General features: G+C 38.5%; 1 pseudogene; it reads right to left on the bottom strand.

Annotated features, from left to right (window-relative positions):
- Window positions 1-5,840: 5,840 nt before the first annotated feature.
- LOC141521809 (gamma-aminobutyric acid receptor-associated protein pseudogene) lies at window positions 5,841-6,321 on the bottom strand (annotated as a pseudogene).
- Between the last annotated feature and the right edge of the window lie 19,081 nt (window positions 6,322-25,402).

Below are 25,402 nucleotides of genomic sequence, written 5' to 3'. Positions count from 1 at the left end.
AATTTTGAGTTATAGTTTCAGTATCAAGAGGAACAGCTAAGGTAGTGTGGGTAAGGACTAGAGTACAGATCAGGAGGATAGTGATGGGGACTCCCTTTGGATCAGTCTATCTTAGAAGCACCAAAAATTTACAAGTTCCTAGATTTATCCACAGAAATTCAGGTTAGTTACTTCCCTCTCCCAAATTCCTTGAGTGAGCAAAGCCCAACACTGACATAAAGTCTGAAGTCAAGAATTAGGATGAAAAAATGAGCAAGTAATAACAAAAATCTGACCTTAAATATCAATTATGGGGGCAGATCAAACAAAAATTCCTACAAGAATTTCTTTTTTTTTACAAAATTTTATTTATTTAAGGCAATGGGGTTAAGTGACTTGCCCAGGGTCACACAGATAAGCAATTATTAAGTGTCTGAGGTTAGATTTGAATTCAGGTCCTCCACTCCAGGGCTGGTGCTCTATCCATTGTGCCATCTAGCTGCTCTCTTACAAGAATTTCTAAAGAATTATTAAAAAGAACAAAAATATGCTTTTAAAAAATCAAATAAGGGCCATTGAAGAAAAACTGAAGAAAAAAATGAGAGCATTGAAAGAAAATTTTGAAAAAATAACATCTTGCTAAAAGAAATAAAAAACCACTAAAAAAGAACTCCTTAAAAATTAGAATTGGTCAAGTGGAGGTTATTGACTCCATGAAACCAATAAAACAAAGTATAAAGAATGAAAAAATATAAAAAATGTGAAATATTTCATTGGAAAAATAACCTGCAAAACAGATCAAAGAGAAATCATTTAAGAATTGTTAGATTTCCTGAAAATCATAATAAGAAAACATTACACTTTTTACATTTCCATTTGGATAGATGATATATGTTAATGCTCTGCCCCAGGTTTCTGTCTGAACTATTCTCAATCACTAGAGTTCTTACATGGCTTATTTCCTCAGAGCCTAGAGTCACTATCCTTCACGTGGGAAGCATTGTTACTGTTCAACTTTAATTTTCAAAAAGGATCAGTGACATCACATTACTTACCATGAATTGGATTTAAGTGAGGCAGAGTTACACAAAGTCATCAGCCTTACTCTGTCTTCCAGAATCATTGAAATCCAGTTTAAAGGCAAAAGTCAGATTGATTGGTAATAGCCTGGGATGCAGTGGATGACCTTGGCATCTTTGAAATCTGACCAGTTTCTAAACTCTCCACATTGCCTGCTTTAATGTCCTTCATGACCACTGGAACAAATTGTTCTCATCTGTTCATTCTGCTTGAGATGTATTCACATGCTTGAGGTAGACACCCATCTAATTCACCAACAGGTTTGAGACCCATCAGTTACCTGGTTTAGCCCATCTTCCAAGATGGTTTACAGGGGTATGCCGACTGCAGGTACTACAGTTTCTTGGAGCCATAAGTGAGGTTTGAGTGCTAGGTAGTTATCAAAGGTGGATGAGGAGGGCAGATAGGTGGCACAATGGATAGAGCACCAGCCCTGGAGTGAGGAGGACCAGAGTTCAAATCTGATGATCTCAGAAACTTTAATAATGGCCTAGTTGTGTGACCTTGGGCAAGTCACTTAACTCCTTGCCTTAAATAAATAAATTTTTTTAAAATAGACAGATAAGCAGCCCTGCAAAGGAATCAGGAAATCCTTACACCATAGGTGATAGTCCTCCATTCCATACACCCCATTCAAAACATTGATAAGATAAGCCTGGGAGGGAATTCCCCAGTCTCTGCTCTAAGTCTGCTCCCCTTTCCAATCAATCAATCAATAAACATTTACTAAGCTCCAACTGAGTAAAAGGCATTGTACTAAATGCCAGGGATAGAAAAAAAGGCAAAAGACACTTCTTGTTTTCTAGGAGCTTCTAATCTAATGGGAAGACAGAGTAAGCTGTGTATAGGATAAACAGGAAATAGAAGAAAGGTACTAGAATTAAGATGGGATTGGAAAGGCTTCCTGTACAAAGTGGAATTTTGCTACAAAGATGAGCGTGACATCAGGGGGGTGATGCTATGACACACAGATGAATCGAATTTCAGTGAAAGAAGGCTGTGCAAAGTTGCCAACTTCACTTTCTTCTCTGGTCATTTGGGTCCAGCAGTCAGCTATGGATCAAGACAACAGGAGATGGTTCTGGGTGAAGTAAGTGGACTTAAAGGAAGCTAGGAAGGTCAGTAATTAGAGAAGAGGAAAGAGAGTATTCCAGTGTGCAGGTCAGTCAGAGAGAATGGCAAGAGCAGAGAGTCTTGTTACTATACCAGTCAGGAGAGTAAGGTATAAGAAGACTGAAAAGGCAGGAGGAGGCTAAGTTATAAAGGATTTTGAGTATCAAATATAGAATATAGTATTTGATCCTGGAAGTTGGAATGTGTGTGTGTGTGTGTGTGTGTGTGTGTGTGTGTGTGTGTGTGTGATATAATCAGACCTGTGTTCTAGCAGAATTGCTTTAAGTAGTTATATAGAGAATAGACTGAAGTGGGTAAGGACTTAAAACAGGTAGACTCATTAGAATCATACCTCCTTTTTAGGCGGGAAAGAAGCCTCTGGGTCAAATACCATAGGGTAGATGCTTGACTGCAGATCCATACTGCCCATCCTCCTTAAGAGCGATCTTTTCACTTGGGCATCCATCAACTCAACTAGTAGCCCTATGGCTTTCAAAATGATGTCCTAGAAAGTCCACAGAGCTCTGTCTCTAGCTTCTGATTAGGCTGCCCTAGTCCTTTTTTAGTCAGACTGCACTGGCAGTCTAGTTTATGTATTACAGTTAAAATTCAGGGAATGTTGCCCTTTACAATTTCTTTACCATCCCAAGAAGTCTCTTTCAGTACCCATTGAGTTAAGTCTGCCTGAGAGGAGTCTGATGCCAGCTATATACAAAAAGTACTCTGGGCACACAATCAGAAGGGCTTTGGTGATATAGGGACCCAGGCAGTGTCTTTATTAACTCATATCACCCTCCTCCTCTGTATTTGCAGAGCTCTTCCCTCAACTTAGTCACTGTGTGAGCCACCAGACCATTTCTCATTCTAACCTGCTAACTCTATGCCTAATGTTATAGGTGTAGATCTAAAGAAAATTCAGATTTAATATTGGAATGAAATAAAGCACTTCTGAGATACTGAATTTTTCTTTTTTAGGTTTTTGCAAGACAAACGGGGTTAAGCGGCTTGCCCAAGGCCACACAGCTAAGTAATTATTAAGTGTCTGAGACCAGATTTGAACCCAGGTACTCTTGACTCCAAGGCTGGTGCTTTATCCACTACGCCACCTAGCTGCCCCAAGACACTGAAATTTTAACTTAAGGAGGGGAGGGAGTTTAATTTGCTTTAAGATAGTTACTGGGGCACTTAAGTTTCTCTACACCTGCCCCCACCCATATCCATGTGGAAATGAATCTGCTCAGTCAAACATTAGGTTATAGCAAATTTCCTGGTATCAGAGACCCACCAAGTCTGAGGAGGTACTGAGCCCATATGGTTTGAGTATTTTATTGACTCTTGGACAGGACACTGCCTTAGAAAAACTGGGCTCAATTAGGTTTTAAAGGCAGAAAGTTTCACCAGGGAAGCCACTGAGGAACCTGGGCTGAAGGAAGATGTGAAGTTTGTGTCTGGAGAGGAAGCTGTTACTGTCACACCCTCTCACCACTGAAACAAGACTTTTTCCTCTTCACTTACTCCTTTACAGGATCTTTTTACTGAGAGACCATAAGAATAATCTTTCTCATTGATAGCCCTCCATTTGACCTGAGTACTTTATATACTCTTCCCTAGTTTCCTCCTCTTCCTCCTCTCCCTTCTTTGATGTATCCTTTCATCTTATAATTTTATCCCACAAAAAATACCAATTTATCTGCAGACCCAGAACTACCTTTCTACTGTTACCTTCATCCGACTTCTGCCTTCACCACATCTCCTTGTATACATTTTAAAAATTTTTATTCTAATTTTTTTTGTTTTTTTGCAAGGTAGTGGAATTAAGTGACTTGTCCAAGGTCACACAGCTAGGTAATTGTTAAATGTCTGGGGGCAGATTTGAACTCAGGTCCTCCTGACTCCAGAGCCAATGCTCTATCTACTGCGTGACCTAGCTGCCCCCTCCTTGTATACTTTAGAAAGAAATTTATGGGCTTCTCTGCTATCACTCTCTTGCTTGGAAGCTATATTTGTTTATTCCCTCTCTATTTCTGTTTTTCTGGAGTATTTGAGAAGCAAATAATAATCTCTTCTTTATTTCTAAAAATGCTTCTAATGCCTCTAGATTGTTGCATATTTGTCTTTCTTCATTTGTAGTTAAGCCAGATTTATGGAGCAGAACACCCTGAGTTGTATCCTGAGTTCCACTGATTTTCCTGCTTCCTCTTGAATTTTCTGATTGGTGAATAATCATTATTTATATTCACTTTCCTTTATATTTGAAAATCTTTACTTTGGTAACTTGCAGAATTTGTTATTTTTGAAGTGAATTGTTAAATTTAACATTATATGTATTAGAGTTTGTAGTCTTGGGTTTTGTTTTAGTTTTTAAGTGATGCATGGATTCTTTCAGTTGGCATTTTGTTTTCTGTGTTCGGAAGCTCTGGATAGTTTCTTATATGTTTTTTAAGTTTTTTTTTGTTTGTTGTTTGTTTGTTTGTTTGTTTTGCAAGGCAATGGGGTTAAGTGGCTTGCCCAAGGCTACACAGCTAGGTAATTATTAAGTGTCTGAGGTCACATTTGAACTCAGGTCCTTCTGACTCCAGGGCTGGTGCTCTATCCACTGCACCACCTAGCTGCCCCACTAGTTTCCTATATTGATTCTTTTATATGGTATTCAGGTTTTTGACCTGTCATGTTCTTCTGGGAGACTTATAATTCTTAGATTGTCTCTACAAGATCAAGATTGTCTTCAAGATCAACATGTTATGCTTGAATAGAAATCATGTTTTTCAAAATATAATTGCTTTTAGTTTTTCTTCTTCTAGCTTGTCCATTACTTCAGTGTATTTGTATTTCTATTCAGTTGTCCTTTCTTTTATTTCTTTGAGACTTCTCATCATAGATTGAAGTTTTTCTATTTTACTTCCTCTTTGGTGTGTATAAATTCTACTCTCTCAGAATTCTCATTTCTCTTTTAAATCACTCAGGAATAGTGTATTTTGTGTTTTCAAAATCCAAAGTGCTTTCTCATCAAGTGCTGAATCATTTTCCTTTGTTGCAGTGTTTATTCATAGAACCTGAACTCATTTACTAGATCTGGAGCCCATATTTCCTCCTGTTGTTAATGTCTTCTCTGTTGGCTTATCCTTTTAAGTTCAAGATCTTTCAGTTTTCTTCCTCCTGAGATTGTTGATAATTTCAGTCTTTTTCTCTTTATTTTTCCCCTATTGCTCACTTTCTGACTTGTTCTCTTCTTTTTTTTTTAAGTTGGTGTTTTCTTTATTGATCTTCTCCACCCCCAATCCACTCCAAACCACTCCAACCCACTCCAACCCTGTGGGAGGGAAGATGAAGGGGGCAGAGGAGAGGGGAGGAACTGAAGTCTGGGAAGGAACAGAAACCAAAACAATCAGTGAGTGAGACAAAAAGAAAAAGGAAATTGAGAGCCAGGAAGAGATTGGGGAATGGGGAAAGGGAAGAGAGGAAGGGGCAGAAAAAGATTTAGGTCCAAGGGAGAAAAAAACAAAAGAGATATTGGGGGTCTCCTCTACCCTTGCCCTCCCCAACTCCAGCCAGAATGGACTGAGGGAAAGAGTCTTAAACATTGCATGTGACTTGTCCAAGGTCACACAGCTAGGTAATTGTTAAATGTCTGGGGGCAGATTTGAACTCAGGTCCTCCTGAGGTGGTTGTTTTGTCTTCCAGCAGAGTGAAGAAACTAAGGAGAATGGGGTAGGTAGGGGATAAGGAGAGAAGAGACAGGGGAACCCTCACTCTTCTTAGAGAAGGGTGCCCCCCCACTTGGGAGGGGCAGGCAGCTTCACAGACCATAGACACTTTCATCGCTGTAGGCAATGTATAGAAAGAAGTCTTCTTCATGATGTTTCTGGTAAAGCTGACCCATGGTGGCACTGGTGGGTGGAATGACATTGTTGACAAAGAAAAATAGGGCATCCTCAGCTCGGAGGTGAATTCGCTTCCGGATCAAGAAGTAGAACTGACCAACTATGAGATCAGAAGGCACTTTATACTTCTTCTTGTCCAAGTCACCTATTCGGCCCTTAGGAGCCTTCTCCACAATCACCGCCACCCGGTCGGGATACTTCTTTCGATCTTGTTGCCTTCAGAGCAGCACTTCTCCAACGGGTGCTCCTCCTTGTAAACCAACTTCATCCTCCCAGGGACCGGTTTGGGATGGGCTGAGGGGAGCGGTGGGAGGGGGGGCAGATGGGCCAGGGGACGATGATGATGATGGAGACTGATGCCCAGGTACTTGTTCTCTTCTGATAGTGGTTTCCTTGGTAGCTGGATCTTAAAGTATCTGAACCTCTTTGCATGCTTAGCAATTTATGGTTCACCAGTCTAAGCCTCTGCCTCAAGTAATCTTTGGGGGAGGAGAATAAAAGTCTTCTCCCCCCTACAAAAATGATGTCTTGTCCCATCCCCTCTTGTTTCTCAGTCCTCTGACCCAGTAATATAGAATGCTACAATGCTGATGTTATTGCAGCATGGGTTGATTTCTGTCCTTTGGAGTCTGAATCTCTGTCAAGGACCCAGCTCTGGACCTTGGCCACCTATGGACTAGGAGATGCCTGGGGGTGTGAACCTGCCCACATGGGTGCTGGGAATGCCCCAGTAACAGGAGTGGCTCTGCCCATGAGGGAGGAACAGGGGAGGAGCTCAGGACTATAAAAAGGATAGGGCTGGGGAAGAAGAGAGCCATTTTTTGCTGCTATGTAAGCAATAAAGACCTGCTTGTTAGACTGCTACCCGGTGCTCTGTCCAGTTATTGCCCTCCGTCCCCAAGGAGGGTCCATGTGTCTGAAGACCGATGGGTCCGTGACATCTGAAGACCTGGGAAAGGTATGTATCCAGGCGAAGGCTCGGGATAGGTCCCCAAACACTTGGCGCCCGAACAGGGACTGAGGGAATTTCCGTCTGGCCTCCCTTCATAAGGGGGAAGAGCTGGACAGCCTCAGATTAATTTGAGATTAATCTGGGATGAAGTTATGGGGCAGGGGCTGTCAGTTATATAAATTAGGCAAGCGGCATCAATTTAAGCCACATATTAAGCAGTGCCGTGAATTTGTAGATAAGGTGTGGGGGATTTCCCCATGGTTACAACATTCAGGGATTACAAAGGAGAATTGGGAGACAGTTGGGCGACAGTTGGCTGCTTTTGATGAGTCATGTCCTGGAATCTTAACTGACCAGGACTTCTCCTTTTATTCTCTCATAAATACAACGTTATAGGGGGCTTCTTGTCCCTGTGGGAGAAACAATTGGCACACAAGTGGGAGAATCATTAGGAGAATCTTCTGAGGAGGAGAATTGTAACAATAATAATCCCCCCCCCCTCCGATTTATCCTTGGGCAGAACTTAGAGAAACTTATAAGAAACATAATAAATATGGAGTTGGGGAAGAAAGAGGAAAGTAGCCATTTGGCGGGTGGAGCAAGAGCAGGGAAGGGTAGGGAGGAAGTCAGAATCAGGGTTGTGGTGCAGCAGAAATTAAGACCCAGGACTGTGGCGCAGCAGACATTGAGAAAGGAAGAGGATGCATTAACAATCACCCCCTGGAGTACTGCCTCTATAGAGGCGGTCCCGGCCACATTTCCCCAACTAGTAGTGGGTGCTACAGGATACTCCCCTGTACTTGTCCACACCCAACTACTGCTATCTGGTGACACTACTGTGTACCTTACTAACCCACACTGCTACCCAGTAACACTTCCCCCTGGCACGGCTATTGGCCGAGGAATATCTCTGCCATGGATTGAGAGTGAGAGTGTCCCACAAGTAAATTGGTGTACTGAAGTCGGGTTACAGCGGCCCGTTATATAGATAAATAAAGAAGGCAGATTAGTGTCAGGCATGATTGACACAGGAGCTGATGTGTCCATTATTGATTCAGTACAGTGGGACCCCTCCTGGCCGCTTATGTCATCTACCACCCCATTCTAGGGGTGGGAGGCCATCAAGGATCTAGAAAAGCAGAGTGTCACTTGAGATGGAGTTATGAAGGACAAAGTGGCTTTATTCGTCCCTTAAAGATTACAGGACTAGGCTCTGCTCTGTGGGGTAGAGATTTGTTACATCAGTTACAATTGTATCTTACCACCCCTGCACATCTGGCAACAAACTCCTAGGGGCTACTGTTATGGCGAGCTGCCCACAGATTACTTGGAGGAGTGATAACCCTGTGTGAGTGGAACAGTGGCCCCTTTTTATGGAGAAGCTCACCGCATTAAAAGATAATAGTTAAGGAATTATTGTTACAACACAGAATTGAGCCTACCACCAGCCCTTATAATTCTCCAGTATTTGTAATAAAAGAAAGCTGGCACTTGGAGAACGCTTATTGACTTATGGGTGGTGAATAAAAGAATGGTCCCTATGGGCCCGCTACAGACAGGTCTTCCTTCTCCTGCCTTTATACCTAGGGAATTTGTCATAAAGATAATAAATATTAAGGATTGTTTTTATAGCATTCCCCTTCACCCTGAGGATAGGGATAAATTTGCATTCACGATACCATCAAAGAATTTTCAAAGCCCGTCAACCAGGTATCAGTTTTCTGTATTACTTCAAGGAATGGCCCAATAGTCCAACTATGTGCCAAGCATATGTTGCAGCTATTGTTCACCCGCTGCTCAGTCAATATCCCAAGGCTATCATAATCCATTATATGGATGATTTTCTCATGGGTACTAAGCAATCCTTGGAGCTAGAAGAGTTAACAAAAGAAATGCTACTTTCTTTGAGTAAATATGGGCCTCAAGTAGCTCCTCATAAGATACAAGAAACTAGCCCTTATCAATACCTTGGTCACATCCTTAGTGAAGGACAGGCATCTAGAATACCCCCAAAGGTGAATTTAGAGAAGTGTAGGACCCTTAATGATTTCCAGAAACTGATTGGCTCCATATAATGGATACGTTCTACAGTTCCTATTCCTGATGATTTGATCTATCCTCTTTATGATATCCTGAAAGGAAATTCCACATTGACCCCCCCCCCCCCCATATTGGACCTCACAAGCAAAGGACGCAATGGCACAGATCCTTTCCAGGTGTAATGAGTCCATAATTCAATTTGATCCTGAGCAACCTATATTCACCACCATTTTAAATCAAAGGTTGCATTGTGGTTGTGTCTATCAAAAGCAACGTGTCATAGAATGGCAATATTTCCAGAAAAATAAAAGCATCCCTTGTAAATTCATGATGCTTGCAAAATTATTCCTAGCTATGTCTGATTTTTGTCTTTGCATGTTTGGAAGATATCCTTTTTTAAATATTTGTGCTTCTGAAGGTGCTCTTCGTTATTTTACTGACTCTATCCCTGAATGGGCTGCCCTACTCACTTCATGTGATGTCATTAATCTTCCATTACCCCTGATGCTGCGTGGATGGGACAGCCTTTCATTACACCCCCCACCACGAATTATTTCCTCTACCCCGTTGATGGACCAAATGTGTTCACAGATGACACCAAAAATAAACGAGCAGCCTTTAAGTCCCACAAAAGCAAGTATTGCAAGTTTTTACCACTGAATATACCTCAGCCCAGAAAAATGAACTCCTTGCTGTTACACGTGCTCTTCCTTATCTTGCCAATGTGCCTGTTAATCTTATCACCGACAGTCTCTATTGTGCTATGGCACTTCGAGAACTCCCTACTGCTTTTATTAATCCTTGTGTTAGTACTATTGCTTCTTTGTTGGCAGACCTTCAAAATCTTCTCCTCTCTCACCACTGTCCTGTGTTTGTGTTGCATGTCTATTCCCATGTCTCTGCTTGTTGGGCCCATCTACAGTGGCAGTGATATGGTAGATCGAGCATTGCTATGCCCTTTACTCTCAGAAGCCCATCAGGCACATGATAAGTACCACCTCTCAGCTTGCTCTCTTTGTCATCTATATAGCATCACTAAAGATCAAGCTAGGGACATAGTGAAATGATGCCTTGGCTGTGCTCCATTTCGTCCCCCACCTATTGATTGTGCCATTAATCCCCGTGGAGACTGTCCTAATGCTTTATGGAAGTTGGATGTTACCCACTATGGGAAAACCCTTATTCATGTCTCCATAGACATTTTTTCCAAGTTTGTCATGGCATCAATTCAACCTGGTGAGGCAGCCCGCCATGTTATAGCACATATTTTGTCCTGTTTTTCCACTTGTGAAGTTCCTACAGGTATAAAAACAGATAATGGCCCTGCATATTCTTCCAAGGTGGTTGAAATTTTTTGTTAAGAATTTTCCATTTTACATAGCACTGGAATTCCATACAATCCCACCAGCCAGGCCATAGTTGAACATGCCAACCATACCCTTAAGACTCTCCTCATTAAACAAAAAGGGGGAGTCAGCAGTCGTGGCTGCCTTATATATACACAATTAGCACAGGCCCTATACACCATGAATTTTCTTCAATTGAGAGATGATGGTACTGCCTCAGCTTTGTGCTTTTTCACAGGAACTTCACGAACACTACACACACACACACACACACACACGCACGCACAACTAGCCATCCCTCTCCCTACCCGATAGGCAACCAAGTACTTTAGAAAAGCCCAGATAGCCAATGGCATGGCCCAGGCTCAGTAATTATAAGTGGACAAGGGTATCTTTGCATTCAACCAGATCTGAGTCCGGATGGCGAGGAGAAGGAGGAACCAGTCTGGGCACCAACCAAATGGGTCAGATGGCTAGGTCCTATAGCCATATTATTTCTTCTTTGTATTTTTGGCCCCTGCTTGCTATGGTTTTTGATATCCCTAATGAAGGCCGCCTTGATCAACATCAAGGCGGATACCATGTCTCTTGTACATTGCACCCCTCGTTCAGTGCCAATATAAATATCTACTGCTCTGTGTTTTGTCTCTCCTGGTGAATGCGACTGCAGGCAGCACTTTCTCTGGGGATTGAGGCCCTACTGCAAGAACTGTCCAACGTCACTGCGAAATATGAAGAAGAACGCACCTCACCAGTGCTTGTGCTTATGACTACATCTCTGTACTTGAATAGTTAAAATTGTATTTTATAGAGTTACTTAAGAATGCATTCAATTTTTGATATTAATTGGCTATTTAAAAATCTTAATGAATTTATACAAGAGGTTCCTCAAGACATTCTAATTGATTCTAAAAGTTATTTTCTCTATACCAGTCTTAATTGGTCCATTCGAAAAACATAATAATATATGTAAATGTGTAATTAAACCTCTGTGTAATTAAATTTCAATTGGACATTTTCACATCTCTCTACTGGGTTGGAGGGATAGGAAAATGTTCCTATATTCTGGGATTTGATGCCGGCCAGGGCATCAGTTTCAGCTTGGTAAATTTTACACAAGAAGGTTGTTTCTGTGTGTTTGTACCTGTGTCTGTGTGTGTCTAATTCAGATCTGAAATAATTTCATTGCTGTAGGTTATTAAGACTATGACTATTTCTACCTCGCCTCCTTTGCTACATATGTTTGTTTCTAAAGTGTGCTATTGGAAGCAAAGGCTGACCTTCGTGCTCTTCTCCAGAATCCCAAAGAATGACCAAAGATGGACACTACCCCGTCTAAACAAAAAGGGGGAATTGTCAGGGACCCAGCTCTGGACCTTAAACACCTATGGGCTAGGAGACGCCTGAGGGTGTGAACCCACCCACATGGGTGCTGGGAACGCCCCAGTAACAGGAATGGCTCTGCCCATGAGGGAGGAACGGGGAGGAACTCAGGACTATAAAAGGGATGGGGCTGGGGAATAAGAGAGCCATTTTTTTGCTGTTATGTAAGCAATAAAGACCTGCTTGTTAGACTGCTACCGGGTGCTCTGTCCATCCCCAAGGAGGGTCCATGTGTCTGAAGACCAATGGGTCCATGACGTCTGAAGACCTGGGAAAGGTATGTATCCATGTGAAGGCTTAGGATAGGTCCCCAAGCAGATCTCCAAGGCTTCTGAGAGAAGGTGGGTGGGGGAAGGGAAGATAGATAGCAGTTTTAAAACAACCAAGGGTTTTAGTGGGTAATAAGCTAAGTATGTGTCCACTAATTGAATGATATAGCAATCGAAATTGCAATACAATCTTAGGCTATATTAAGAAAGATCCCAACTTTGGTTTTTTTGTTTTTTTCAAGGCAATGGGTTAAGTGACTTGTCCAAGGTCACACAGCTACGTAATTATTAAGTGTTTGAGGTCTTATTTGAACTCAGGTCCTCCTGACTCCAAGGCTGGTACTCTATTCATTGTCACCTAGCTGCCCCCCTATAACTTTCTAAAAGTAAATATCTTTACCTGGCCACCACTTCTCTCTCTCTATATATATATATATTGTCTCTCTCAATTATAAGTCTTTGTTTTTATATGTCTAGTGCTTAGTACAGTGCTTGGCACCCACTAAGTGCTAAATAAATTCTTTTTTATTCATTCATCAAAAAATGACTTGCCTAATTGATATCCGAATTCACTAGAAACTTAAATGGGCCTAGAAAACAGTAATTTAAAAATATTACGTAGAAACAAAAAAACATGGTCATCTTTTTCTAATGGACTTGAATATACCTTTTTTACCTTACAAATCTGAGACCAGTTGGAGGGGTTTTTTTTTGAGGCAACTGGTGTTTAGTGATTTGGCCAGGGTCACTCAGCTATTAAGTACTTATCTGAGACCAGATTTGAACTCAGGTTCTCCTGATTCCATGGGGTGTTCTATTTATTCTACCTAGCAGTCTTCAATTATAGTTTGTATAATTTTAAATTAGTTTTGCATGTTATATATAGAATGCTTTTTGTGATAACATGGAGATCATAAAAGACTTGCTAGAAAGCAGATTTCATAGAATTATGCATCTTCTTTGTCTTGACTCTGAGAGACTGATATGGGCAACATAAATGGTATATCCAATTAAAAATATTGATCATAGGGGTGGCTAGGTGGTACAGTGGATAGAGAACTGGCCCTGGAGTCAGGAGTACCTGAGTTGAAATCCAGCCTCAGACACTTAATAATTACCTAGCTGTGTGGCCTTGTGTAAGCCACTTGACCCCATTTGCTTTGCAAAAAAAAAAATATTGGTCATTACAATACTATGCATTCTCTAATTTACTATGGGTAATATTGGGTGAAAGATATGACTAGAAAATGGGCTTGAATCAGAATGAATGAAAACAAACATCCAGTCATAACAGTTAGCATGAAAATTTAAAACTAAGCATCTAAAAACGAGGATAAGCAATGCTTAGTAATAACTCAGTTAAGTACTTTACAAAATTTACTAACCTTCATGATAAATGTTTAGAAGTTACTTTTGAAGTTTCTCAATAGATGGATATATTAAATTATGTCTTGTTCTGGTTCTCATGAACACTTAGGTCATTAAATTTTAGCAGGAAATGACTGCAAAAGGAAAAGTCATGTACAAAAATATACGTGTACATGTGCAAAATAAAAAGTACATGTTCCAAAGATCAAAAGTGCATAATTTGGAAATTTTATTATATATTAACTAAAATTCACATACTGGTAGTATGTGCTGAAACAAGGAAAAAGTTCTGGTCCTATGATATGTAAATTCTAGACAAATTTCAGACCTACATAACTCCAAATCAACAGTACATCTGATAATTTTGAGATGATAACTTTGAAGTTTTCCCAGTACCTTTGGTATGATGATCTATCAATGAACTAATAACATAGATAGGAGGTATTTCCCACACCTGTAAAACCTATAAAAATGAGACCTTAAATTCCTGTCCTGCTCTATCTTCTATCACATCTGTGCTGCCTAATACTCCTAAATCTAATCCATGTTCACATAAGTGATATTCTCTACTTCTCCCCTTCCCTAATCTCCTCCTCACACTTCATAATCCCATTCCCCTGTCCCTGAGCCACACTGTTGCCTCTGTATCCCTTGTCACTTTTTGAAGCTTGCCTTATTAAAATATGATTGTTGCCCCATTTTTGCTACCAATCATAGTCTTTCTCTGCCAGTACAAAGAACTAGACATCCCCGCTCCCATTTTAGAATGTCATTAATTATCAATTCACAAGACAAAGAACTACTTATCAATACCAAATGTAGTGAAAATTTTAGGAAGAGTTGGAGAAACTAGTATAAGGACAAATTGTTTCATCTGAGATGTTTGCTATATTGTTAGATGAATATAGATTTTAACATTTCTCAGCTTATGTTAATGTTATCCTAATGAAATAAAAAATTTACTTTTTTTGGGTAACTACAAGAAGAAATCTGGACAAGGGAAAAATTAGTCTTAACAATAAATTAATTTTTTAAAAAATAAAACAGTATTTTATGAAAAAATTGCTCAAGTGTAGCTTATGAAGAAGCAGCTGCTTTGATTGGAATAACAACTGGTAAGGTTCCAGAGCTAGCATATGTGAAATTTATTGATGGTATCATTCATAGGCATGCTATTGCAACAGTTTGGAACCAGAGTGCACAATAGGTTATAGGATATCACTGAAATGTTAATTTTATAAATATCAAATCCTTAAAAAAGTAATGAGATGGGACTTCCGGCCAAGATGGTGGAGAGAAGACTAGCACAGTGCTGGTCTCCTGAACTTCTCTCCTGATCTTCCCTCATATATTATATGAAACAAATCTCTTAACAGAAATCTGATCAACAAAACCAAGAAAGAGAACTAAGAGAAGATCTACCACAAGTTTTGTCCTCTGGAATCGTGGGTGAGTTCAGGCGCAGAGGGCAAACTCTGCTGGGAGTACAGCACAGGTCAGAGCCTGAGAGCTCCATTAGCCTGAATCAGTGGGGAGAGAGTCAGAGACCTGGACTAGCCTGATCAGTGGGGTGGATAGATCCTGGAAGCCTAAAAGCAGGGCAAGCCTGATTGGCCAAAGGGGCAACTAGGGAGCAGAGGCATTGGTTGTGGCACTGACAATCTGGAGCTTAACTGCAGAGCTGGAGGGTGAGTTCCAGTGTGGGAGAGCTGCAGTCATACCTTCCTTTAGGCTGAAACCTCTTTCCAAAACAAACACACTTACAGCCCACCTCTGCCCCAGGCTAAGAGCAGTAGACCTCCTTTGGCTATGAATAGGGAGAGCAAATACCTTGCTCTAGGGCAAAACCCACCACTGGACAAAGATAAAAGTACTTAACAGCTTTATCCACCCCTTCCAGTCTAAGGAAGAGGGTCTCAAATTAAGGTCACAGACTCTCCAAAGAAAGCAACCAACCTACTGGCCAGCCCACTTGGAGTTACTAAACCCAGTGAGTAAAGCCTCTAGGGATCTCAACACCAAACTTCTGTGAACCAGCCCCTTGCCAACATAAGGTCTTAGGAAAATGAAGAAAGGTCAGAGAAAGGAGGGTCCATAGAGAAATTCCTAGAAGGAAAAGACCCTAACTCAGAGAGACCTAGAACCTCTGAGGAGATTATGATCTGATCTCTAGCACAGAAAGACTTGAAGAAATCTGGAAGGAATTTAAAAATCAATTGGAAAATTTGGGACAGACAATTAACACCTTGCCACAAGAAAACAAATCATTGGAAAAATACAATTGGACAAATGCAAAATGAAAGTAATTCTCTCAAAACCTCAATTGGAAAACTTTTTTTTTTTTTTTTTTAGGTTTTAGCAAGGCAAATGGGGTTAAGTGGCTTTCCCAAGGCCACACAGCTAGGTAATTATTAAGTGTCTGAGGCCCCATTTGAACTCAGGTACTCCTGACTCCAGGGCCAGTGCTCTATCCACTGCATCACCGAGCCACCCCTGAAAATTCTCTCAAAAATAGAACTGACCAACTGGAAAAGTAGCTGCAAAAGGTAAATGAAGAAAATTCTTCTCTAAAAAAAGAATGGAGTCTATGGAAACTAATGATTCATGGGACAACAAGAGTCTGTTAAACAAAACCAAAAAATTGAAAAAATGGAAGAAAATGTAAAATTCTTCATCAGCAAAACCACTGACCTTGAGAACAGAATGAGGAGTGACAACCTGAGAATTATAGGACTTCCTGAAAATACTGAAGAGAAAAAAAACCTGGACTTAATACAGGATTTAGTGATGGAAAACTACCCTGATATCATGGAACCAGAGGGCAAAAACATTATTGAAAGAATACATTGATCTTCCCCAGAAAAAAAATCCTAAAATGAAAACAAGGAATGTTGTGGCCAAAATCCAGAACTATCAGATAAAAGAGAAAATCCTGTAAACAGCCAGAAGGAAACAATTTAGATACCAAGGAGCCACAGTAAGGATTACACAGGACCTGGCTGCATCAACATTAAGGGATTGAAGGGCCTGGAATAAGATATTCTGAAGAGCAAGGGAGCTTGGAATGCGGCCAAGAATCCACTACCCAGTAAAGCTGAGTCTTCTCTTCCAGGGGAAAAGATGGACATTTAATGAAATGGAAGACTTCCAACATTTCCTGATGGAAAAACCAGAGCTTAATAGAAAACTTGGACATCAAACAGGAGACAAAAGAGACCCTTGAATAGGTAAAAAATAACTGCTATCCAATAAGATGTAACTGACTATAGCCCCTCCTGTGAGAAAGATTCTTATGACTCTTGAGAATTGTACCTCTATCAGAGAGAATATACTCAGCCAGAAGTGATGGACACTCATGACTTTTCTGTGAATTAGATAAAATGATTTAAAAACAATATCTCCTTAAAAGGGGGGGGCAGTAAGAAAAGGGAGGATGAAGGAGATTGAATGGGGCTAAATCTCATTACATTTAGAGGTACAAAAGACCTATTGTAATAGAGGGGAAGAAAGGAGGAGCTGAGAGCCACCTGAATCTTCCTCTCATCATACTTGGCTTAAAGTTAATTTACACAAACACTCAGTTAAATTCAGAAATTTATCTTACTTTTCAAGTATCAAAAGGGGAAAAGGGGAGGGAGGGGACAGTTATAGGGGAAAAAGTGGGAATTAACAGAAGGAAGGGAGGGAAGAAGGGGAAAAGAGAAAGGGGAAAGAGAGGGGAAGGGGGTTGATATAGGAGGGCAAACAAACTGAAGGGGGAGGTATTCAGAAACAAAATACTGGGGAATATGGATAAAGGGAAAAAGGGGAAAAATACAAACAGGGAAGATAACATGTAGGGCAATAAAGAGTTAATAATAATAACTTTGAATGTGAATGGGATGAACTCTCCCTTAAAACTTAAGCAAATAGCAGACTGGATTAAAAAACAGAATGCTACAATATGCTGCTTACAAGAAACTCATTTGCAGCAGAGAGATACATATAAAGTAAAGGTAAAAGGTTGGAGCATAATATATTTTACTTCAGCTGAAGTGAAAAAAGCAGTGGTAGCAATCCTTATCTCAGACAAAGCAGCTGCAAAAATAGTGTTAAAAGAGACAAGGAAGGAAACTTTATCCTCCTAACAGGTACCATAGACAATAAAGTAATTTCAATACTAAATATGTATGCACCCAATGATATAGCATGCAAAATCTTAGAGGAGAAGTTGAAAAAATTATAGGAAGACATAGACAGCAAAACTCTACTAGAGGGAGACCTCAACCTCCCACACTCAGATTTAGACAAATCTAACCAAGAAATAAACAAGAAGGAATTTAAGGAGATAGATACATTGTTAGAAAACCTAGATATGGTAGACTTATGGAGGAAACTGAATGGGGATAGAAAGGAATATACTTTTTTTTTTTCCTGCAGTACATGGCACTTACACAAAAAATTGACCATGTACTAGGGTATAAAAACCTAATGATCAACTGCAAAAAGGCAGAAATAGTGAATACATTTTTCTCAGATCATAATGCAATAAAAATCATATGCAATACTGGACCAGGGAGATATAGACCTAAAACTAATTGGAAATTAAATAATCCCATTTTTAAAAATGAGTAGATCAAACAACAAATTATAGAAAGAATTAATCATTTTATCCCAGATAATGACAATAATGAAACAACATACCAAAACCTATGGGATTCACTCAAGGCAGCTGACATAGGTTATATTACATCTTTAAAGGCTTACATGAATAAATTAGAGAAAGAGGAAATCAATGAATTAAATATGCAACTAAAAAAATTAGAGAAAGAACAAATTAAACCCCCCAATTAAATACCAAATTAGAAATTCTAAAAATTAAAGGAGAAACTAATAAAATCAAAGCAAGAAAACTATTGAAATAATAAAACCAAGAGTTGGTTTTATGAAAAAACCAATAAAATTGATAAACCTCTGGTCAATTTGATTTTAAAAAAAGAAAGAAGAAAACAAAATTACTAGTATCATAAATGAAAAAGTTGAACTCACCACCAATGAGGAGGAAATTAAAGGAATTCAGAATTATTTTGCCCAAGTCTATGCCAATAAATTTGACAATCTAAGTGAAATGGATGAATATTTACAAAAATACAAGTTGCCTGGGTTAATTGAAGAAGAAATTTGAAACCTAAACAATTCTATCTCAGAAAAAGAAATTGAACAAGCCATCATTGAACTCTCTAAGAAAAAAATCTCCAGGTCCAGATGGATTCACAAGTGAATTCTATCAAACATTTAAGGAATAATTGGTTCCAATTCTACATAAACTATTTAGAAAAATAGGTGAAGATGGAACTCTGCTTAACTCTTTCTATGACACTAATATGGTGCTGATACCTAAACCAGGAAGAGCAAAAACAGAGAAAGAAAATTATAGACCTATCTTCCTAATGAATATAGATGCCAAAAATCTTAAATAAAATCTTAGCAAATCAATATCAACAAGTTATCACAAGGATAATACACTATGACCCAATAGGATTTAATACAGGGATGCAGGGTTGGTTCAATATTAGGAAAACTGTTAGTATAATTAATTATATCAATAACAAACCTATCAGAAATCATATGATTATATCAATAGATGCTGAAAAAGCTTTTGACAAAATACAACATCCATTCCCACTAAAAATACTAGAGATTTAGGAATAGGGGTGGCTAGGTGGCTTCGAGGATAAAGCACCGGCCCTGGAGTCAGGAGTACCTGGGTTCAAATCTGGTCTCAGACACTTAATAATTACCTAGCTGTGTGGCCCTGGGCAAGCCACTTAACCCTGTTTGCCTTACAAAAAAACCCCTAAAAAAAACAAACAACAAAAAAAGAGATTTAGGAATAAATGGTGTGTTCTTTAGAATAATAAGCAGTATCTATCTGAAACCATCAACAAGCATTATATGCAACAAGGATATGCTTGAGGCATTCCCAATAATATCAAGGGTGAAACAAGGATGCCCATTATAACAATGCCCATTATCACCACTATATTCACTATCATATTAGAAATGTTAGCCTCAGCAATAAGAGAAGAAATAGAAATTGAAGGAATTAGAATTGGGTAGGAACCGACAAAACTCTCACTCTTTGCAGATGAAATGATGGTCTACCTAGAGAATCCCAAAAAAATCATCTAAAAACTATTAGAAATAATTAGCAACTTTAGCAAAGTCACAGGATATAAAATAAACCCTCATAAATCTGCGACATTTCTATATATGACTAGCAAGACACAGCAGAAAGAGCTAGAAAGAGAAATCCCATTCAAAGTAACTTCAGGGGGCAGCTAGGTGGCATAGTGGATAAAGTACCAGCCCTGGAGTGAGGAGTACCTGAGTTCAAATCCAGTCTCAGACACTTAATAATTACCTAGCTGTGTGGCCTTGGGCAAGCCACTTAACCGCATTTGCCTTGCAAAAACATAAAAAAAAAGTAACTTCAGACAATATAATATACCTAGGAGTCTATCTGCCAAGGCAGACTCAAAAATTTTTTGAAAACAATTACAAAACACTTCTCACACAAATAAAATCAGACTTAAATAACTGGCAAACATCAATTGCTTATGGATAGGCCGAGCTAACATAATAAAAATGACAATTCTACCAAAACTAAATTACCTGTTTATTGCCCTACTAAAAGCAAGATAAGCCATCCTCCTTAGAAAAAGTTGCAAGTAAATTCAAATGAATAAATAAAAAGTCAAGAATTTCCAGGGTTTCAATGAAAATAAGTGAAAACGAAGGTGTTTTAGCCTTACTAGATCTAAAATTATATTATAAAGCATCAGTCATCAAAACTGGCTAGCATTAGCTAAGAAATAGAGTGATAGATCAGTAGAATAGACTAGGTGCAATAGCAGGAAACGATTATAGTAATCTGCTGTTTGATAATCCCAAAGAATACAGCTATTGTGATAAAAACTCTCCCTATGATAAAAAACTTGGGAAAACTGGAAGTTAGTATGGAAGAAACTTAGATTAGACCAACACCTCACACCTTATACCAAATAAGATCAGGATTTAGACATAAAAAACACTATTATAAGCAAACTTGAAGATCAAGGAATACTTTACCTGTCATATCTATGGAAAGGGAAGCAGTTCACCAAGGAAGAGATGGAGAACATCATTAAGAGCAAACTAGATAACTTTAATTACATTAAATTAAAAAGCTTTTGCACAACCACTGTAGCAAGCTCAAAGGAAATGTAGTAAATTGGGAAACAATTTTTGCAACTAGTATTTATGAAAAAGGACTCATTTCTAAAATATACAGAGAATTGAATGAAATTTTCAAAAAAAAAAGCCATTCCCCAATTGACAAATGGTCAAAGGATATGCAAAAGCAATAAGATAAGGAAATCAAAGCAATTCATAGTCATATGAAAAATTGTTCTAAATCACTACTTATTAGAGAAATGCAAATTCCAGCATCTCTGAGATACCACCTCACACCTCTCAGACTAGCCAATATAACCAGAAAGGAAAATGATCAATTTTGGAAGGATGTGGGAAATCTGAGACACTAATACATTGTTGGTGGAGATGTAAACTTATCCAGCCTTTGTGGAGAGCTATCTGGAATTATGCCCAAAGGGCAACAAAAATGTGCATACCTTTTGATCCAGCAATACCTCTACTGGATCTATACCCTGAAGAGATTATGAAAATGGGTAAAAACATCAATTGTTCAAAAATAATCATAGCAGCCCTGTTTGTGGTAGCAAAAAATTGGAAACCAAGTGAATGTTCATCAATTGGGGAATGGCTTAATAAACTGAGGTATATGTATGTGATGGAACACTGTTGTTCTATTAGAAACCAGGAGGGATGGGAATTCAGGGAAGCCTGGAAGGATTTACATGAACTGATGCTGAGTGAGAAGAACATTGTACACCCTAACAGGAACATGGGGGTGATGATCAATCAACCTTGATGGACTTGCTCATTCCTTTAATGCAACAATTAGGAACAATTTTGGGCTATCTGCAATGGAGAATACCATCTGTATCTAGAGAAAGGATTGTGGAGTTTGAACAAAGACCAAAAACTATTACCCTCAATTTAGAAAAAAAAAACCCTATTGTCTTATTATGTAATTTTTTGATCTCTTATACTTGATTTTTTTTCTCATCACATTCAACTCTGATCAATGTATACCATAGAAACAATGTAAAGAATTCCTTCTGTGGGACGTGGTGGGGAGGGAAGTAAAAATGTAAAACTCAAAATTAATAAAAGCTTTCTAAAGGAAAAACAGAATAGGGGTGGCTAGGTGGCGTAGTGGATAAAGCACGGGCCCTGGAGTCAGGAGCACCTGGGTTCAAATCCGGTCTCAGACACTTAATAATTACCTAGCTGTGTGGCCTTGGGCAAGCCACTTAACGCCATTTGCCTTGCAAAAACCTAAAAAAAAAAAGAACAAAGAGAAATAAAGAGGGAAAAAAAAGAAGTAATGAGATGGGGAGTAACCATGAAATTCTTTTGTGTCACAGAGAATACTAGTTATTATGTGACAAAGAGGAAAAAACTTTGAATTCATTAGGGGAAACAATATAACCATAAACCCTGAATTTGGAACCATTCAAATTGCTGAATCTAGCAATAATAGCTGTATTTCAGGGAGCAAATAGATCACTGGGACTAAAGCAACTTCAGCCAAATTCAGCCAATTTCAAAGATTACAAAATCACTCTATACAGCTAAGGCAGGAACATCTCACAAATATATTCAGTTTCTTGTAATGCTAAGGCACATAAGTGACTATGAATTAATGAATACAAATGGAGAAAACACAACAAAAACTTAATAGATTCTATTCTGTTTCTTTCTAAATATAGAAAGCCTTTAATTGCTGTCTGCAGAGGTACACGGTCAAAATTTTTATAAATTTATTAAAAAATCTTAAAAAAGTAATTAATTCTTTCACATAAATCTTACATTTTGCAAGTTTTTTCCCCACATAACCCTAAACAGGCATTATTATTCCCATTTATAGAGAAGGAACTGAGACTGAAATTTTAAGTTACATAACTAGGAAGTGTCTGAGGTGGATTCAAATCTAAATCTGCTGGGCTTTATTCATTACATCAAGTCTTCTATCACATGCCAATTCCTGCTAAACCATTTTCTACTGGTCTGAAGTTCCATTCAAAGAACTTGTTCTTAACTGGTAAAATATAATTAGATAGTTTAAAGAATTAAGAGAATTGCTAATTGTGAATATATATTGATCAAATTCCATGTTCTCTTAAATGACAAACAGAACATAAAAGATGCCAGGAAATAAGATGATAATACTACATTCACAGGAGAGGTATATCAATTAATAAAAGGAAAAGATTTGAAAATAAATTGCTGTTGATAAAAGTACAATTATTTATTTCTCCCCAACCCTCCACTCCCCAATATCTATCTTGGGTTTTTTCATATTTTCACACATGCGGAAATATGATAAAGATGGATTCATTTTGGAAATGTTCATATTTCCTCAAATTTACAGAAAAAGGAAGAGAGAGAAAAAAAGTGAAGCAGCATTGTCAGATTTCAGTTAATTGAAAATGTTCCTTTCTAATTAACTTTGCACTTCCCATAATATTTAGTAAAGAGCTAGGAACTCTGAATTGGCAAAGGTCCAGAGAAAAAAGGAAAGAATATTATTTCCAGAAATTTAGTAGCAATGTTTAATATTCCTTTAGCTTGGTACAGTACTTGATGTAACTGCCATATAAATATTTACTCCCTTTTGTTGTTATTTTTTCTTTTTTTGAAGGGCAGTGGGATTAAGTGACTTGCCCAAGATCTCACAGCTAGAAGGTATTAAGTGCCTAGTTTGATTTGAATTTGAAGCTAGATTTGAATTTGGGTCCAAGCCTGGTGCTCTAATTCATTGCACCACCTAGCTCTTCCCTACTCCCTTTTTACTGAAATATTTTTATAATTTCCACATACCTTTCATTTCACATGAAACCAAATAGATATCAGCACTGAATGTGAATTAAAAAGTGACATTTTCTTGAGTCTCTTCTGAAGTAGTTTCCAATATAGAAAAAGTTCACTTCATACTAAAACGAAGGCAATCACACAAGTATGTAATGTTGTAAAATGGTTACCTTCATGTAGAAAAAATTATTTTAGTTATAATGAAGGGTAACAAAATAACAAAGTAACTCCCTAAGGAATAATAAAATCATTTAAATCGAAGCAGAGCTCACAGTAAGTATTTAAATAGCTCTTATACAGTGCTAGGCACTGTGCTAAGTCTCAGGGAGACAAAGGTAAAATATAATCTTTATATACAGGAAGCATGTATTCTAATGGAGGAAGAGCTTAAATCCTACATGATGCCATTTGGGAATAATGAATGGCCATACATAATCACCAAAAATATGTTCCAAGAGAAGAATAATCAGTTTATATTAATATAATGCATTAAACTTTGAAATGTGTTTTACATATATTAATGCATTCGATTCTCACAATTACCTTATGAAGTAGATGCTACTATTATTATTTTTTAAAATATTTTTACAGATGAGGAAATTGAAGTTAAAAATTTATTGAGGATCACAAAGCCTGTAAGCAGTTGAGGCAAGATTTGAATTCGGGTCTTTCTCAATCCAAGTCCAATCATTCTTTCTACTATGCTACTTAGATAGCCTCAAAACAAAGTGAAAATAGACAAAATATCTGTTGAGGGCAAGCTCCCGGGAGTGATTTACACATATCCTTGGTGACCTTTTCCATCAGAGATATGCATGTATCCTTGCTCATTAAATGGATTTGTTGACTCTCCAGTGAACTCTGACCTGGGACAATCTGTGACTCTGGTGGTGGTTGTAAAAGGCTTTCCTGATAAAGAAGTATGCAGATTTCTAAGAATAAATTTTGTAAATTTACCCAGGAAATTGTGAAACTGGGTCTCCTTTAACAGGTCATTCCTGAGATAAGTTTTTGTTATTAAAAAGTCCAAGTTTCTGAAAATAAATCAGTAGATTTTGTATTGTGACCTTGCATGTATGTTTCTATTCAACCTGACTCTCACAAGTCAATGTCCAGACTCACACCAGAGCTATTGTGGGTGATAAGTATCTTTATCATTTTCCCCAGGCTTTTTAATATATATTGTTGAATGTTCTGTTTACTGGAAAAATTTAAAGCTTTAAAGACTGCTTTAGATGGGTAATAAACATTTTTTTTTTTAGATTTTTCAAGGCAATGAATGGGGTTAAGTGGCTTGCCCAAGGTCACACGGCTAGGTAATTATTAAGTGTCTGAGGTTGGATTTGCACCCAGGTACTCCTGACTCCAAGGCCGGTGCTCTATTCACTGTGCCACCTAGCCACCCCAGTAATAAACATTTCTTAAGCATCTGCTATGTGCCAGACACTAGGCTAAGCACTGAGGATATAAAGAAAAGTAAAAGATATTCCCTGTCCTCAAGGAGTTCACAGTTTAATAAGAGAAGACAACAGGGAAATAAACATGTATAAGCAAAGCTGTATATGGAATAGGAAATAATTGACAGAGGGAAGGCAGTAGAATTAAGGATTGGGAAAGACTTCCTGTTGATTTTGAGATTTTATTTAAGAAGAAAGCCAGGAATCAGAGATGGGGAGGAAGAACATTCCATGCATGGCGGGGTAGCCATTGGAAATAACTTGCCATTGGGACAGCTTCCCCGACACAGCTTCCTGGTCATCTTCCTCATTTCATTTCAACATTAAATCTGAACAAAGAGAGTAAATGCTTAAAGGGCTTTTTTTTTACTAGACAGTCCTCTTGGCACTGGCAGTACTAAAGGAGGAAAATGGAAAGTTAAAAAAAAAAAACCCAAAGGGTAGAGAAGTAAAGACAGTAATCTTAGGCCTTTCTTTTCCCCTCCGGAAGGACCAAGTGTCAAGTTTTCTCTTGAATGTTCTCCTAACACTGGCAGTACTAATGGAAAAAGGGGAA

This window comes from Macrotis lagotis, chromosome 1 (assembly GCF_037893015.1).
Source record: "Macrotis lagotis isolate mMagLag1 chromosome 1, bilby.v1.9.chrom.fasta, whole genome shotgun sequence".
In the NCBI taxonomy this organism is placed as follows: Eukaryota; Metazoa; Chordata; class Mammalia; order Peramelemorphia; family Peramelidae; genus Macrotis; species Macrotis lagotis.
The sequence above is the reverse complement of the archived record's forward strand: the minus strand, read 5'-3'. Positions and strand labels throughout refer to the sequence as shown.